This window comes from Protopterus annectens, chromosome 2.part1 (genome assembly GCF_019279795.1).
Source record: "Protopterus annectens isolate FY-2018-M chromosome 2.part1, PAN1.0, whole genome shotgun sequence".
Classification (NCBI taxonomy): domain Eukaryota; kingdom Metazoa; phylum Chordata; order Ceratodontiformes; family Protopteridae; genus Protopterus; species Protopterus annectens.
The window spans coordinates 1007005285-1007022216 of NC_056729.1; positions in this window are offsets into that span (position 1 = coordinate 1007005285).

A 16932-nucleotide genomic window follows, 5' to 3' on the forward strand; every position below is an offset into this window, starting at 1 on the left:
TTTTAAGGAGTGCTTCAAGCAAGTGCATTTTGAGATTTAGACTTCTAGCATTCAGCAGCATGACCCCAAAATTGTATTTGTTTGTAGCTGTTACAGTGGTAATTTGGTCCTTGGAACACCACCTAAAAAAGGCACTATAGGGGTGGCAAGAACCTTAGCCAGTATCCAGAAACCCTGGGGTGACAGATGCAGGCCATCTCAGGCAAAGCATCGAGGTCTGTCAGTCATGTCATCCCAAACAGACAGATACTGGATCCCCTTTGAATGACACCAGAAAATTAGCCAATTGTTGCAGTCAATCATTTTCTGCTTATACTGTGGTATAATTACGGGTGATAGTAGGATGCAGCTAGGGTTAGGGTCATACCCACCTGGGCTACGTAATCTGAGAGCTCCTACATGTCTCTTTTCATGTAGTCCAGGGAGGTACATCTTAGGTCATTCACACCCACATGTACAATGACAGAGTCATATTTGTACCTGTTGTTGATGGATCTGAATGTGTGTATTATGTGGTGGATCCTGGCAACTGACAGGCAGCTGACTGTTGCTTTCTCCTTATTCAACCTAGTGAGGGGGACATCAGTGTGCCTCACTATCAAGTCACCTATGACTAGTGTGTTGGGTATGCTGTTTTGCCTTAGGGGCTTTGGTTGAGTGGCACACTGTTTAGGAGAGTTATGGGGCTTGTGATTAGTGTTGTGCTGTGGTCAAATGCGTTTCTGCCATGGAGGTCTCTGCTGTTTGGATAGATTTTTATTGAGAGCCTCAGCAAAGGTGGGTGTGTGGTTTGTGCTTTTATGTGAAGACAGTGCTGGTGTGTGATCTGGAGGACTATGTATTCCATGTGGTGTGGTGCAAGTGTTGACCTTCTCCTCTTGACCAGCTATTCCAGTCTTGGCTGGAGAGTGCATGGCTTCCAATTTGGATATATAAGTGCAACTTTTGCAAGTTTGAGTGTTGGGAGGTAAGAGGAGATGGTTGTCAGTGTACATGAGGCAGTTGCTACATCGCCTCAGGATGCCCAAGTCCACCAGGTTAATAGGAGAAAGCACAGAGAAATGACCTTTAGACATGGCTGGAGGGGTGGGCATTAAAGGACAACAATGGGATATTAAAGCAGATTGCTCAACCTGCTGTCTCTTTTAATCTCGGTTCATTGATACAGCCTCAAAAAATCACCCATGCAGTTTTAAAAACTAATCCACTCAACTGTTTTCCCTGTTGCTTCCTACCTTTCCATACTGTTTAACTTTCACTTTGAAAACCAAGTTGAAAAACCTCTAGCTGGCTCTGAAATGATGATGTCACATTTTCCAGAGCTCTTGCTCTAGCTACTGGGAAGTTTCCTCCCCCAAAGTGATGCAATCCCGCCTGATTTGCATGCTGTATAGAAGAGCCAGTGGACCTCCCACATTGTGATGTAAGAGCTGACTTGCCCAGCCCACTCTTAACCAAGCAAAAATGTCAAACTATAATCTCACTTTTCTGAAGAGCCCTACCAATATGTACAGGCAGAAGCACAATAACAGCTGCAAAAACTAAGAGCATAAATTTGCAATGACCATGCGTAGACATCAATTGTATGTTTTTATATAAGAAGCAGAGGTCTGTCACAATTAATTGACAACACTACATCAGATTACAAGAAGTGTGCAATACAGTAAGTTTCTTAAATTACCACTTAAAAAAGCATGTGGGTGCTGTCATGCAAGTCTTTGAAATATTTTGTGTTCATAGTGCATCATTTGTTAGCTACTTAACCAAACAGTTAGGAAAAATATGTGGGAGTTTGATGCTTTGCAAAACAGTGATTATTCCCAGTGCTGTGGAGCTTGGTACTAAATTTGACAGGAGGAGTGCAAGAAAAAAAGTCTCCCACTGTAAGGAAGGAAAGGCTGACAAGAAAACAGTACATTAGTCTGGTCACCTGCTGTGAGCTGTCAATCACATGCAGATAATGGGCCAAATTACCCTTAGCTCTTTGGCAGCTAGGGAAGGTAGGTGTGAAGGGAGAGGGGAGGTACCTTGAAGAACTAGATTTCAGCCTTCACAAAAAAAATCAAGTTAGCATTTCTAAGAAGAAAGAGCAATAAAATGCACTTTTCAATTCTCTTCTGTAGCATTTACACTGCTTGTGTTTGAAGTAGTCATTGAAAAACAATAACATTTTAACCAAAAGTAGGTGACTGTAGCACAGCAGTGAATGCCTGTAAAATCAGTGCACTGACAGGAGCTTTAGGGAAAACATGGCAGATCTGATTTTTTGGAGACAAACTATGCAGTCTGGGATACTTAGAATTATTTCAAGATGCCAGACCCCATGTGGTCAGAGTCAGAAATTGCATATAAAAATATCTAAAAAGCTCTAAATAGTCCCAGAGTGGTGTTAAAATGTAGGAAACACCAAATCATGATGAAATAAACATGTTTTTTTGAGTCTGTTGGTGCGGTTGTCCTTTAATAATAAGTACTGGAGCTGTTTCCTTGTAGAACATTTGGTGCTGGCAACACTTTTGTGTGCTACAATAATTGCTACAAGAAGTCTGGCAGAGTCCAATAAATAACAAGAGGAATTCCACCAAAGAAAAAACAACAAAGCACAACAAGGTGAAATGAACACTCCAGCAGCTCAAATGTACTTTTATTAACGCTACACAATTATTACATGTTTTCGTCTCCCACAGCAGACTTCTTCAGACAGTAACAACCACACAATGAATCCTACTCTAATATACTTAATCATAAAATTAGCACACCAATCAGGTTCCTCTCCTAATTAAGACGTAAACAACCATTTTCAAAATAAAAAAGCAAATTTTTACATTGCTTCGTTTTGAAATTCATACACTGAATTAGATAAAAAACAATACTAAGAGAAATAACTACAATCTCATTAAATACCATAAAAAAATTGTTAAAATAAAATTCCCCAATAAATATACTTAATTTGAAATAAGTTCATCTTAAAAATCCCTACTATTAAATGAATTCCATACATGTATGCAAGACAAGAGTTGTTGTTGTTTGTCTTTCGGCTTTTCTTGATTAGGGGTCGCCACAGCGGAACTCCGCTAATAATATTTTTACAGTGCTGAGTTGCCAGCTCGATGCCTAACCTTCAATGAAGGCATGCCCATTCATGCATCTTAAGGGTGTACAAGAGTATACAGTAAAATTAATGATCTTGGCGCCATCTACTGATCGAAGTTAAACATTTTTCTAGTAAAAGAATTTATGTTCTAAAAGTACTCACAGATGTTCTTATAAATAAAGACTAAGCAATAGATGTTAAAAGAGACAATAAGAGCCAAATATTAATGTACAATCGTACCCTAGATTTAGAGCTTTGCAGCTCTTAATTTTAATAAGGGTAAGATGGAAATATACCCATTAAGTCCAGGCTGTTTTCCTACATCCAAGAATACCTGCCAGTTCAATTCTCTGTACTCCAGGCAAGTCTCCTAGGGTCCTCCCCTGATGTCAAGTGGGATACTTTCTAGGACAAAGAAATTAAAACTAGCCTGACTACATAGAATTGTATGCTTGTAAAGGGCATTAGTCTCATTCTTATTTTTAATGTCATATATATGCTCATAAATTTGTCTATTTAATTTGCGCTCCATTTTGCCTACATAAAATGAGGCACACTGGCTACAGGTCACTAAATAAACCACTCTTTCACTATTACACTTGTAGTACTTATAGCTACACAGTGTTCTGCCCTGGCTTGTCAATACAAGACTATCCTTGTTAGACACATATTGACATTGTTGACACGTCCCACATTTGTATGTCCCTTTACATCTATTACTGGAAATCCCACAGTCAGCTCTATTGGTTTCCAAAAAGTTCTTCAAATGTTTACCCTTTTTGTAAACAAATTTAAGGGGCCTTTGTCTGAGAATACATAAATCCCATGAATCTTTCCCATTCACTTTTCACAATATTATTGAGATCTAAAATATTTACGTTAAATTCAGTAATAAAGGCTCTGCTAGCATTATAGTTTGCTAACTTCATTGTATTATGCTGCATCACACTAATTCTGTCATCCCGCAGAACAGGGCCAAATTTTTCCATTCTTCTTGCTGCCACTTCACATTTGGTATTGTAAATTAATTCTTCAGGGTATCCCCTTTCTAGGAAAAGCCGATGAAAAACTTCACATTCCTCTATAAAATCATTATCACAAGAAGTCATTCTAGAAGCATGGATAAACTGGCCCTTAACTATATTCTTTTTCTGGTCCTGGGGATGTGCACTTGAATAGTGCAAGTGAGAATTAGAATACGTGTTTTTTCTATAAATCTTAGACTTAACACTACCATTCACTGTCTTTTCAAGAGCAACATCTAAAAAATGTACAGAGTCTCTAGAAATAGTATGTGTAAACTTTAAAAAGTCAGTTGTAGTGTCTAGGTATTTTAAAAACTCAATTAACTTAGCCTCCGTCTCAGTCCAACATATACAGATGTCATCCAAAAATCTGACATATTTACTCCAACAATGCCTGTATTCAGATTGTAAAATAAAAACTTTTTCCCATCAAGCCAGGACAATATTCATGTGGGTGGAGGGCACAATTCGCCCCCATCGCAACCCCTTTTATTTGATGAAAAAATTCCCCACTGAAATATAAGAAATTATTTTTAAGAACTAAGTCCATAAGCCCCAATATAATGTGTAAATCATTGTTGGGAATCTGGACATCGTCCGTCAAGAACAGTTCCAACCATGCCAAGCCCTTGGAATCAGGTATTATGGAAAATAGGTCCTTAATGTCAATAGTGACAAAGAGGACCTGTTGATAGTCCAAATCCAAATCAATTTTCCCGTAAAAACTCCCATAAATCTTTTAATATCTGCTTATTAATCTGCCCATAAGACTTAAGCTTAATATCTAGGTATTTTGCTAAAGGGGCAGTCTTAGATCCCTCCGCATAAACAATGGGCCTCAGTGGGGGGTCCTTATGTACTTTCAGGATTCCAAAAATATTTGGAATCCTGGGTCTATCATTACTCAAATACTGGTATGTCTCATTACTTATCAGTCCTTCCATAAGAAAGTCATAAAGGACCATGTCAATCTTTTGGTAAGCAATATTAATTTCATTTTTTGAAACCCTTCTGTATGTGTCAATATCACCCAGAAGATTCAACATTTTGCCCTCATAAATAACAGATCTCATGACAATAGCTCCTCTGTTTTATCCAGCTTCATGATCTGTATAGTATATCAGCCCTTAGTTGTTTTAATAGGGTCCATTCGTCCTTTCTTAAATTAAACACCTTCCTATTAGATTCCTGAGTAGTAAATTTCCTAAATTCTTTCTAAATTGATGCTTCGAAATTTCTCAATTGGGGATGGGTGAGGAGATTAAACACACTTTTACGCCTATGTTCATGTCCCTGAAGTGTATGTGTATTCACTTGCATCATAATATCCAGATTCATTTTACATAGGAAAAGCTTAAAGTCCATTATGTACTTGGAAACATCACCTTTAGTGTGGGGAACAAATTTAAAACATTTTGACAGCAAGCTGAAATGTACAGGGGAAAGTTCATGTTCAGAGTAATTAAAAATGTTAAAGTTCCTCAAACTGTGTTTAACTCCATCAGTTACAATATCATAAGTTAAAAGGTCATCGACACTTCTAACTACCTCAGTATAATTCAATATCTCACAAGTCCCCCCCTCCTCATGCCCCGCTTCGCTGCCATACTGTAACCCTGAAAGAACTGAGGGGCCTGCTGATTCATGATTCTCTCTGACCTGCGAAGCGGGGGATACTCTAAAAGGTCATGTAGGGAAGGTTTGAATTAATTAGAACTAAAATTAATCTGCTGGGCAGGGGTGGCATTTTCTTGAACTACATATCCATTCTTAATGCCAGAATTACCAAAACATCTTTTAGGTTTGTGGTAACATGTCATTTTCTTAATCTTCCTTTTAATATTGTTACCACATTTTCATCCACCATATCAAATACATCATAAGACTTCTTTTTTCAGACTCCACAGTAAACATTAAATAATTGGTTATGTTGTTGTTTAATACATCAGTTTCTCCATGCAGCTTACCCAAAAGAATCTCATTTTGCTTAACTGTTACCCCCACAATATCTAAGCCACATTTATTAAAAATTTTCAAAATCTCATTGTAACATTCAGATCCTTTGCTATTATTATTAGGGTATTTTGAAACCCTAAGTCCCTTGGGAACAATGTCCCTCCTAATACATTCACATAAATATTCATTGTCTATTCGAAGAGCTCTATATTTCATAAGGAGCTCGGAAAGTTTAGCTAGTGAATTCTTATAGGTGTCTCCATGTCCAACATTTACCTCTACAGGTGCTTGAACTTCAAAACTGTTGAATTGTTTCCTTTCCATCCAAACTTTAAGATCATCAATTCTACCCTCCCATGCTGAAACAGAAACACCGTTATTACAGTCACTTGGTTGCTTCTGTGAGTTTGTGCCTGCTGACCAAAGGAACCATCTCCATTTCCCGAGCTAAGAATCCTCGATAACCCCAAATCCACTGTGTTAGGCATATTTCCACTTGAAGATATTCCAGGACTAATACTGTCCATGGTTTTGGTCTCTCGCCTCTTGCCTTGTCACCACGCCAACTGCTAACAGCCATATGCTTCAATGTCTCTTGGTTTCCTAGAAGAGAACTATTGCTGAGAATACCGCCCAATAATTGGCTGACCGGTGTGAGTAAGTCCACAAGCTGAGAAAGCTGTCCAATCAGCTTTCGGGTTTCACCTACATTGTCTCTCCTCTCAACTTGTTGGTGTGCTAATTTTATGATTAAGTATATTAGAGTAGGATTCATTGTGTGGTTGTTACTGTCTGAAGAAGTCTGCTGTGGTAGACGAAAACGTGTAATAATTGTGTAGCATTAATAAAAGTCTAGTAGAGTGCTAAACAAATAAGCTAGTAAATGTGCAGGAGAGGAGAGAACTAACAGATCTAAGGAAAAAAATGAAGAGCAGACTTTGGCACTGCTCAGAAGCTTACAAACAGTCCTCTTGTGGTAAATAGGTTACCTAGTGCTTACCACTCCCACTGATAAACTAGAAGGCTTCCCTCTAACACAGAAAGGCTTGGGGGGCTCAGAACCTTACCAACAGTCCTGGATACAGCAGATCTGTATCTGGACTACACTAGTTACAGGAAAGGCAGGAAACAAGCATAAATGCAGGCTTTTAAACCAGAAATTTGAAAGAAATGGAAAAACTGCCCAAACGGACAATAAACTATAATTTCTGGGCCAGAAACCAGTTGTCTTGTCGTAGATAGGCTACTTAGTGCTTACCACTCCCACTGATAAGCTAGAAGGCTTCCCTCCAACACAGAAAGCAGAAAGGCTTGGGGGGCTCAGAAGCTTACCAAAAGTTCTGGATACAGCAAATCTGTATCTGGACTAGACTAGATACAGGAAAGGCAGGAAACAAGCTTAGATTTTTTTTCCCAGAAAGCAGCTAAAACAGCACTAAAAACAATTCAAGTGCAATGCAAGCTAGCACACTTGAGTGTGTAGCAGTTTTAAAGCAAATACAGTTTAAATAAATGCAATGTATTCAAAATGTATTCTGAACTAAATTCAACTCTGAACAGTCTAAAAGTGCCAAAAAATATACTTATCAGCTGACAAGCACACTCAGGCAGAACACAAGGTGAGACATTTTTTTTAGTAAAGTGCAAAGGGAGGAAGGAGGAAGGAGGAGCAGAAGTTAATTCAAGGTTAAGAGCCTAAGTTAGTTGGCCTTCTCAAATGTTCTCTCTCTATCAGAAAGACTGAACACTAGACTGGGAGAAGTGTCCCAGATCAAATTTACAGTAGGGGTAGGCAACTGCAAAGCCACCAACTATAACAACACCACAACAATAGGGTGAGTGGGTGGGAGGGAAAAAACAGTTTCAGAACAGATGAGAAAACAGCAAACAAAGTCAGCAAATATATAAAATAATTCAGTCAGGCAAAAAATTAAGACAATGTAGAACTCTAAAAAGTTAAAGTGCCAAGGAATATACTTATCAGCCTTATAATTCCAAATTGTTTGAGAAGCACTCCAGTCAGAACACAAGGAGATTCTCACAGTATATGCAGGAATTTACAAATTGGGACTATTTTTAAATCAGCAAGCCCTGAAACAATTAGATAACACAAAAGCTGTTAGACCAGTTTTATAAACTTTAACACCACCACAGGAATGGGGGGGACCAGTACGGAACAGTAAGAAAACAGCAAACAAAGTCAGCAAATATATAAAATAACTCAGTCAAGCAAAAAAAATTAGGACAATGCAGAACTCTGAAAAGTTAAAATGCCAAGGAATATACTTATCAGCCTTATAATTCCAGATTCTTTGGGAAGCACTCCAGTCACAACACAAGGGGATTCTGACAGCATATGCAGGAATTTAGAAATATGAACTATTTTTAAATCACAAGCACTGAAGCACTCAGATAACACAAAAGCTGTTAGACCAGTTTTATAAACTTAACTCCACCACAGGAATAGGGGGAACCAGTTCAGAACAGATGAGAAAACAGCAAACAAAGTCAGCAAATATATAAAATAATTCAGTCAGGCAAAAAAATTAAGACAATGCAGAACTCTGAAAAGTTAAAGTGCCAAGGAATATATTATGAGGATTCACCTACCTTGCTGAAACCTGTTGGTACTTTGAGAAAACAATCTGAAGAAAGAATATGCACGCCTGTATTAAAGGAGTGTATTATCCATTATCAAACATACAAAATGTTGACATCTGTTTGGTTGATACCATTTGGTCAACAGAAACAGGTGGTTGACATATCCAAGAGACTGACAATCCGCCATTAGGGGAATATTCCCTTTTTCCAGGAATTGTGTGATCTTAGAGTTAGTATATCTAATTAGCTGGGGGGATTATGGGGTAGGCTTGCCCTCTGCAAAAATGCTTGTTGTTGGTTTAGCCTGCTCTGAGGTGTTTGCTCAGTACATGTTGATGTTTCTTGTTTTGACATTTTGACATTAGAGATGTCAACATTATGTACATTTGATGACTGATAATAAAAACATACATGTATACATGTATATATATATATATATATATATAGAGAGAGAGAGAGAGGTAGATATATATATATATATATATATATATATATATATATATATATATATATATAGATATATATCAGGCTTACAAAAGTGATTCTAATAGCACATGCATTGATGTTGTTAATATTATGGACAAAAATACATGCAGTGGTGGGCTAATATTTTTTTTTACTATTAGCTCTTAAAAAGGCTTCAAAACTCCTGGTACAGAATTAATCAAGAGTTCAAGGTTTGAAAAAATAACTGGATAATGTTGCCAGGAAATATTTATGTGTTTAGGATACCAGTAACTATAAAACACAAACAGCTGATGCAGCACAGTTTCCCCCATAAGAATGGCAAGAATAATGGAATGATAAGGTTACTTGTTTTCATATCTGAACTCCAGACCACACAGCATTAGTCTTTTCTCTGTTTGTTTTTTTAATATTGCAGGCTTTAGCACTTACCCTCACAGTGATTGCCTTCAGGCAGCATGGGATGCCAGTGTGTCTACAGATGTTATGGATGCCTGAGAAGAAAACGCAGTATAGCATCCCTTCTCTGAGCTGTGAGACTTAACACAGCTAAGTGAAACTAATGTATTAACAAATACAACTTATTTTTTGTCTATGAAATTATATTTCACTTTAATTTCACCTGTTTAAGGACTACCGTAGCTCGATACAATAAATTAAATGTATTGTTTGTGTCTCACTTACAGGTAACTTTTTGAGGGAATTGCGAGATTAGTTGATCTTGAACATATTTTTAATCATGAGTCTAAAATAGTTGTAGGCTTCTTTCAAAATTTTAAGTTTGTGATTTGTAAGACTGTTAAACTGTCACTATTTGCCACTATCTGAGGTATGAACTCTGGACTGACAGCACCTCTTTGATCTTGGAATGACTACTTTGATGCTATACAGAAACGTTGAAACTGGAAGCTAAAACTTAATGAACACAATATAACTAGGGTACAGGGGGACAGTCTACATTCAGGACGCTGGCATATAAGTTCTAACAACATCCATATTCTCATAGATCCTAACAATTTGATTAGGAGACGAGAACATGATGCACCAGTTAGATGTGTTTTCAAGACACAAAAGCTCACAATGTAAAACTCTGTGTAAAACATATGTACTGACTACACATGACAGAAAACATCAAATAGGTAATCTGCACTGATAACTGTAGATGGTATTGTCTATCTCATCTACCTGTAGTATGCTATTTGGTTTATAGTGTTACCCTCCATCACATTTTGATGTTACTTTAGCTCTCAGAGTGCAATGTCATTTATTAGAAGCTCCATACCTCATTTGCATGCAATGTTGTAAATACTTGGATAAAGCATAGTATATTAAGGTTCAGCTATAAGCAAAATAAAAGCAGTTTGTTTCTGTTAACAAGAAAGCAGAAATGTTTGCAAGATATAAAGGCTTACTGTGGCTTTAAGCACATAAATATTTAGCTAACTAATGGACCTAGAATGCTCTTTCCAGTAGCAGATATTTTAAATAATTTATAACTCGTAGTGCTTCAATTAATCATTTATAAATTGCAATGCTTCAATCAAAGTCTTGTAATCTGAATCATTTTGCTATCTGAAACTATGTGCAGAAGACAGTGACTCAACAAAAGGTGTTTGAACATTAATGTCTTGGTACGAAGAATAAGACAGCTTTTTCCAAGGAGTCATATACAGGGTGGACAAAAAATGCTAATCCATGCTCAAGCAGACGCACTTGTTGATACAGAAAAGTATATACACACGTATACACACACACACACACACACACACACACACACACACACACACACACACACATGGAAACACACTCAAGTGTGCGCATACACACACACATGCACACACACTCAAGTGCACATACACACACACACACACACACACACACACACACACACACACACACACACACATGCACAGTTAACAGATATTCGTTAGGTTTTCTGTCATTATAGTGATACTTTGTCTCATTGTGCTTTGTTATTACATCCACTTACATCCTTGCTATGATCCAATATCATTTGGACAGAATACTGAGAAATAACTATAAAGGCTGAGAGAAGGCGCCAACTAAAATTCTATGGATGGCTTCTGAGAGAAATCAGCCTTTAGCCTTGGACATATATTCTACTTTGCAATATCTAGTAAATATACATCAGCAACAGCAAAATCTCTATGAGAGACCTACAGAGGTTGGCACATTTCAAATGGAATAGGCTCTAATAGTTCTTTATGAAAGTTTACACTCCAGTACATAATACAAGTGAGAACTGTTTGCAGTCCATCTGAAAGAGGGTTACCTCCCTACATGTGCTCAGTTTATTTTCTGCAAGGAAAACGCAGAGATAAACACTCATTATTAATATTTTCCATTACCCACTCTGTTCTGTTTAGGGTCATGGGTTGAGACTTAGAACATATGCTGGCACTTCTTGGGTGTAAGTGCAGAATGCACATACATGCAGACACACATGCGCGTGCACACACACACACACACACACACACACACACACACACACACACACACACACACACACACACACACACACACACTGTATGCAACCCTATGGGAAATTTAATTAAGCATTACTCTGGGATGAAGTATACAATAAAACTCAGTAAAAAACCCACACAGGCACAGCAAGAACATGTAGGCACAACAAAGAAGGCACCCAGCCAGGAAGCAATTTGGCTGAGTGATAATGTTTATGATTTAAATATAATGGATGCATGGTTTTAATCTTGGTCAAGAGTTTTTTGAGAGGGGGTGGGGTGGCATAATAGTTAAGATCTTCATCTCACAGACTCACAGTACAGGGTATGATTCTGGCCTTGGGTTAGTGGCTAGGCTTAAAATGGCCCTTTAGGGCAATTAGCCTTATATTCACCTATGAACCTATAAACTAGAAAAACAAGGCTATGAGGAAACAATGTTACCTGTTGTACCACTATGCCAGCTAATGGCCGAACAAAATGCTAAAAGTCTTTTGTCCTAGAAATGTAGTCAAACAGATGTCTTCTAGATGTTATCAGCTGTAAAATATACTTACTTGTATTCCAAGAATTAAATTATATAACTAAAGTTTTATGTTTCAGTTTAAGCAACATCTGATACAATCTTAATCTTAAAGGAGTAGTTAGTAGAATGTGTTACAAAAGCCTTATGAAAAATTGTGCATGGTTCTGACCACATAAGCACCAGCAACCAATATATAAAGTGACTGCTTAATGTGGCATCATCTTCCAAGTAAGAAACATCAAAGGACAGAAAAACCAAAGGCAAATGCAGGTTTCATACTTCATTCCAATCAAAAATATAAGTCTCACTACAACTGAAGTGTCTTCTTAGGATGGTTAATTTTAAGAAAACAATTGCAGATAGCTTAACTGTCAGATGAGAACCTGGGGGACTCCTGAGAAAGAGATGCCAAAAAGGAAAACGTTATAATTAGGTGCAAGAGTAACAAAGAGCTAAGAAATGCAAATGAGGCAGGTAATTCAGCACATTTTTCAAATTAACCTGAACTGGAACAAAACAATTATTCTTGCAACAAAAGAGAACTTTTTTTTTAATGACTTGGGAGGAAAAGGAATCCCTGAGGTATCAAAATGTCAACATCTGTGCTGTCAGTGTAGAGGTGTCTGCAATATTAATGTGTTTATTAAACTGGAAGGCCATCCCTTAGAAGAAAGATCAACTGATGAACTCTCTGTAGCAGAAGGGAGAACTGAGTGCATCCTGAATAAAACAGGCAATCATACCTAAGGAAGCCTTTTCATTTCCATACCTTCAGTAGTGCATTTCTACAACATGTCCAAACATTGGAATGTAACCACGTGAGCTTGGAGACAAATAAGTCAAGCTACGGTAGACCACACAAAGGCAAGGAAAAAAATAGAATGCCTTGCTTTTCAGTTTATGCTCATTATTTAGGTTACAGAGCAGTTTATCCAATCTGACAGCACATTGCTTTCTCTAGGTAGATCACTGTCTAAATGTGAGACCTGCATAGTCATCCTCTAGATTTTTTTACAATCATATTCCCATTCTCCATGATGTCACTGGTTATTATCTAATTAATGTATGAACAAAATAATTAGAAATGGGGAGTCCACCTCTTCAAAGAGGCCAGTCATCAGCAGAGTCCCTCAGGGACTGGTCCTGGGACTGTTCCTTTTCGACATCTACTTCTCTAAAGTCAAGGTTAACATCAATGGCCTCTAACTGCAGACAACTGTAAATTAGGAGCAGACATAGAATCTCCCACTGACACTAATGTTCTACAGGAAGGGCTGGCATAGACAAATAACTGGTGTCAGAGCCATGAACTAATATTGACAACATGGATCTACTTCACAAATGCAAAGTTTCAAAACTTTGAACTGTAAATGGTCAAGACCATAAGATCGACGTTTTGAAACTTTGAAACTGTAATAAAAAAAATAAAAACAAAAAAAAATGTTATGTTTTTGCAGGGTGGCAAGCCCACATGCAACCCACACCCCCTGCTAAATAAATATACCAACTTCAAGATTGCACTACACTGAAGAAAACAGTAAATTTCCCATTCCGCTCTGTATGGTGATCTCCATTCAAAACGTTCAGAGTTTCAAAACTTCGATTTTATGGGCTCGACCATTTTCAGTTCGAACTTTTAAAACTTCAAGATTGTGAAGGGAATCCAACAACACACCCCTGCGACTCAACCCAGTAGTCAGAGACTTAAGGACACACATAGACAATAAGCTAACCTTTGACCATAATGTGTCTCCGGTAGTTAGGCAATCATTTTATGTTGTGCAACGGATGTCATTGTTTCACTGTATTCAGCATTCATCACTACGATCATTGAGTAGAATGCCTCCTTTGATATGTACTTAACTAAACGCATCCAACAATTGAAAGATCTGCAGAGATTCCTCACTAAAGAATATAAGGCATAAGTTATATGTCCCATGCAGACTACCTCAAAGCTGTATCAGTGTATTCTGTCTCCTACAGATGGTTGAGAGGAGATCTATGTCTGGCATACAAGACATTGTCAGACCCCACCCTGATGGACTACCTGCATATCCACAAAACAAACAGCACCAGAATTTCCTATTCTAAAGACATAAACATTGTCTGTGATATAAATTGGACCTGCTGGAGAGGGAGGTATGTATCCCAGAGACTATCCCAGCTCTGGAACAGGGTCTATATCCATGTGAAGCAGAGTTCCTCCCTAAATCCAATTCAAGTGTAACTTAGACAACTGGATAACTGGATGGAGAACAGGAAATTCATCCCTGGCTTGGCACCTCTGTCTCTAATGGAAACATGCAGCCTGTAAATGGTTCATCTCCCAGGTTACTACTTACACCTACCAAGGGCACAAGATCTTGTCAGCAATTTTGGATGCATGGCTAGGCTTAAAATGGCCCCACTGGTCATCAACCTAGAACACAACTATTAACCCATAAATAAGACAATGCTGAATGCCATTATTACAAGAGTCACTTCCAAAATGTCCTTTCTTTCATACTAGTGTGCAGTTTCATCTACAAGAGATGCCAACTTTCTTGGGCTGAACAGGAATCCAGGTGTATTTCCCAACCAATGTCAATCACATCTTCTTTTTGAACCTGAGATGAAGGAAGATGATAATAAGGCCTAGCCATTTTCTGAGTAGATGCTATCTACCATTTCAGTCCCTTCACCTCAGGAGGAATCAAGGAGAATGTCATAGTACAAATGGTCCTACAAATGGTCCTACAGACTTCAAGGATATTGTGAAAAATACTCATGTGATTGTTGCTTCCTGTACAACCATGATTCTGGCTGACAAATGACCCAAAATAGGCAGGAACAGTATTACTAAAACTGTGGACTTGAAGGGAACAAAGATGTCAAAAAGGATGTCAGCGTTTATATCCTTTTGTTTGTTGAAAAGACTCTCTTGAAATGTATCCCACAAAGGCACATGGACAAGCAGAGTTGTAGCAAGAAAGTCTGTTGTCTGGGGTAACACACCCATTTTTGCATACTCCTTCCACTGTGTGTCATGTCACTTGTGAATGCTGGACAATGTTATAACCTTAATATAAATAAGGAATTTTAAACAAGCGGCATAATTACTGCTGACTGATTGACTCAGCACTTGCAATCCAATAACAGCGTTTTACAAATACACTAGCAGTTTACACATTCCATACTGTTTGTAAGGGATGGAGGGCTGGTTGTTGTCCTCTAAATTACTAACATTTCCTTAAGAATTAGGCAAGGTTAAGGTGGAAACCAGCAACCTTCCACCTTAAAAAAAAATCATATTACAGATACTGTTGACTGGGGATATGCTTAAATTGGAAAGCTTCCAATACATAGATATGCACAATATACAAAAAGAACAAATGTATACTTAATAGCTGCCCATTTTATAAAACCTTACCTATTACATTTACTTTATAGAACAGAACAACAAGGTAAGAGAGGTTTTTATTTTGCAGCACAAAATGAGAAATGAAAGCATTCGTCTGGCAGTCAGTGGAAAAGATTAATGATATGTGCTATTAATAATCTGTTTTTTTTCCATGGTTTGACACCTACAGCCCTTATTTGCTTGACTTTGTGACTCTAAACAAGTTGTTTAAACAGACAGTGCCTCTGTGCTGAGTTTGAAAATGATCCATGTGGATCAGTTCTCTTCCCCAGTTAACAAATAAAAATAAAATACTTCACAAAATCACATTCTAGTGCATAATCATACCTCACAACTGTCCATATTTTTGTGGAATGTCCAGATTTTTCCTTATATTTTTGATCTGTTCCTCATAAAATTTTTAGTTTACTGGCAAATCATTGAGGATTTAAGTCAGAAAATAATAACAGACATTTGAGTTTCAAACCAAACTTCATACATTTCAGGAAATTCATTCTAATGCAAAACCTGTTATTCTATCAATTTTCTACATTTATAAGAGCAATATATAAAATTGTCCATATTTTGGGCCTTTGTCCCCCATTATTTATGGCTTTGTCCAGATTACTCTATGAGGAAGGGTCAAAAAGATTAACTACGCAGACTAGGGTACTGTTTGGCTAGGCTTATATAGGCCCTAGGGCCAATAGCCTAGTACCTACATATGAACCTACGAACCTATGTAGAGAGCTTTTCCTGTGTTTTATGGACATGGTAAATGTTTTGTCATTCTTGGAAATTCCTTTGTATTGGACAAGTCAATTTCATCTGATAATACTCATTCAGAATATGGTAGAGTACTTATTGCTTCTATCCTATTTTTCTGGGGGGGTGGGGGTTGGACTGATTTAAGTTTGTCACATATTATGTAACAAGAATCTTCATGAACTAAACCCAGGTCTGTTTGGAGTTCTCTACTCCGAATTACATACTGCAATGCTACAGGTTTGACATGTTCTAGGAGTATACTGTGTATTATCTGCTGCAACAAATCCACGCTGAGTAAAATAAAAATATCCCTACCATAGCTTCTTGGTCTGAACATACAGGGGACTAGTTATGTGAAGGTCTAGCCACAAATGCTTACACACAAGAGGGAACAGCAACCCCATGGGCCATCATCTGAGCTATTATGCAAATTTTCAATTAGAAAGATAGCATTCCTTTAGGGATTATGGTTTAGCAACATACTATTTGTGTGCCTACACCTCAGATTTGTTGCACTGCCCAGTGAATGAAGATTTGTTTTGTCTTCACTTTTTACATTACTTTGGAACATCACTGATCAGCCATCAGCACCAGCTCACTTTGGTGACCCTTAGGATTTGCAGTTTGTCATA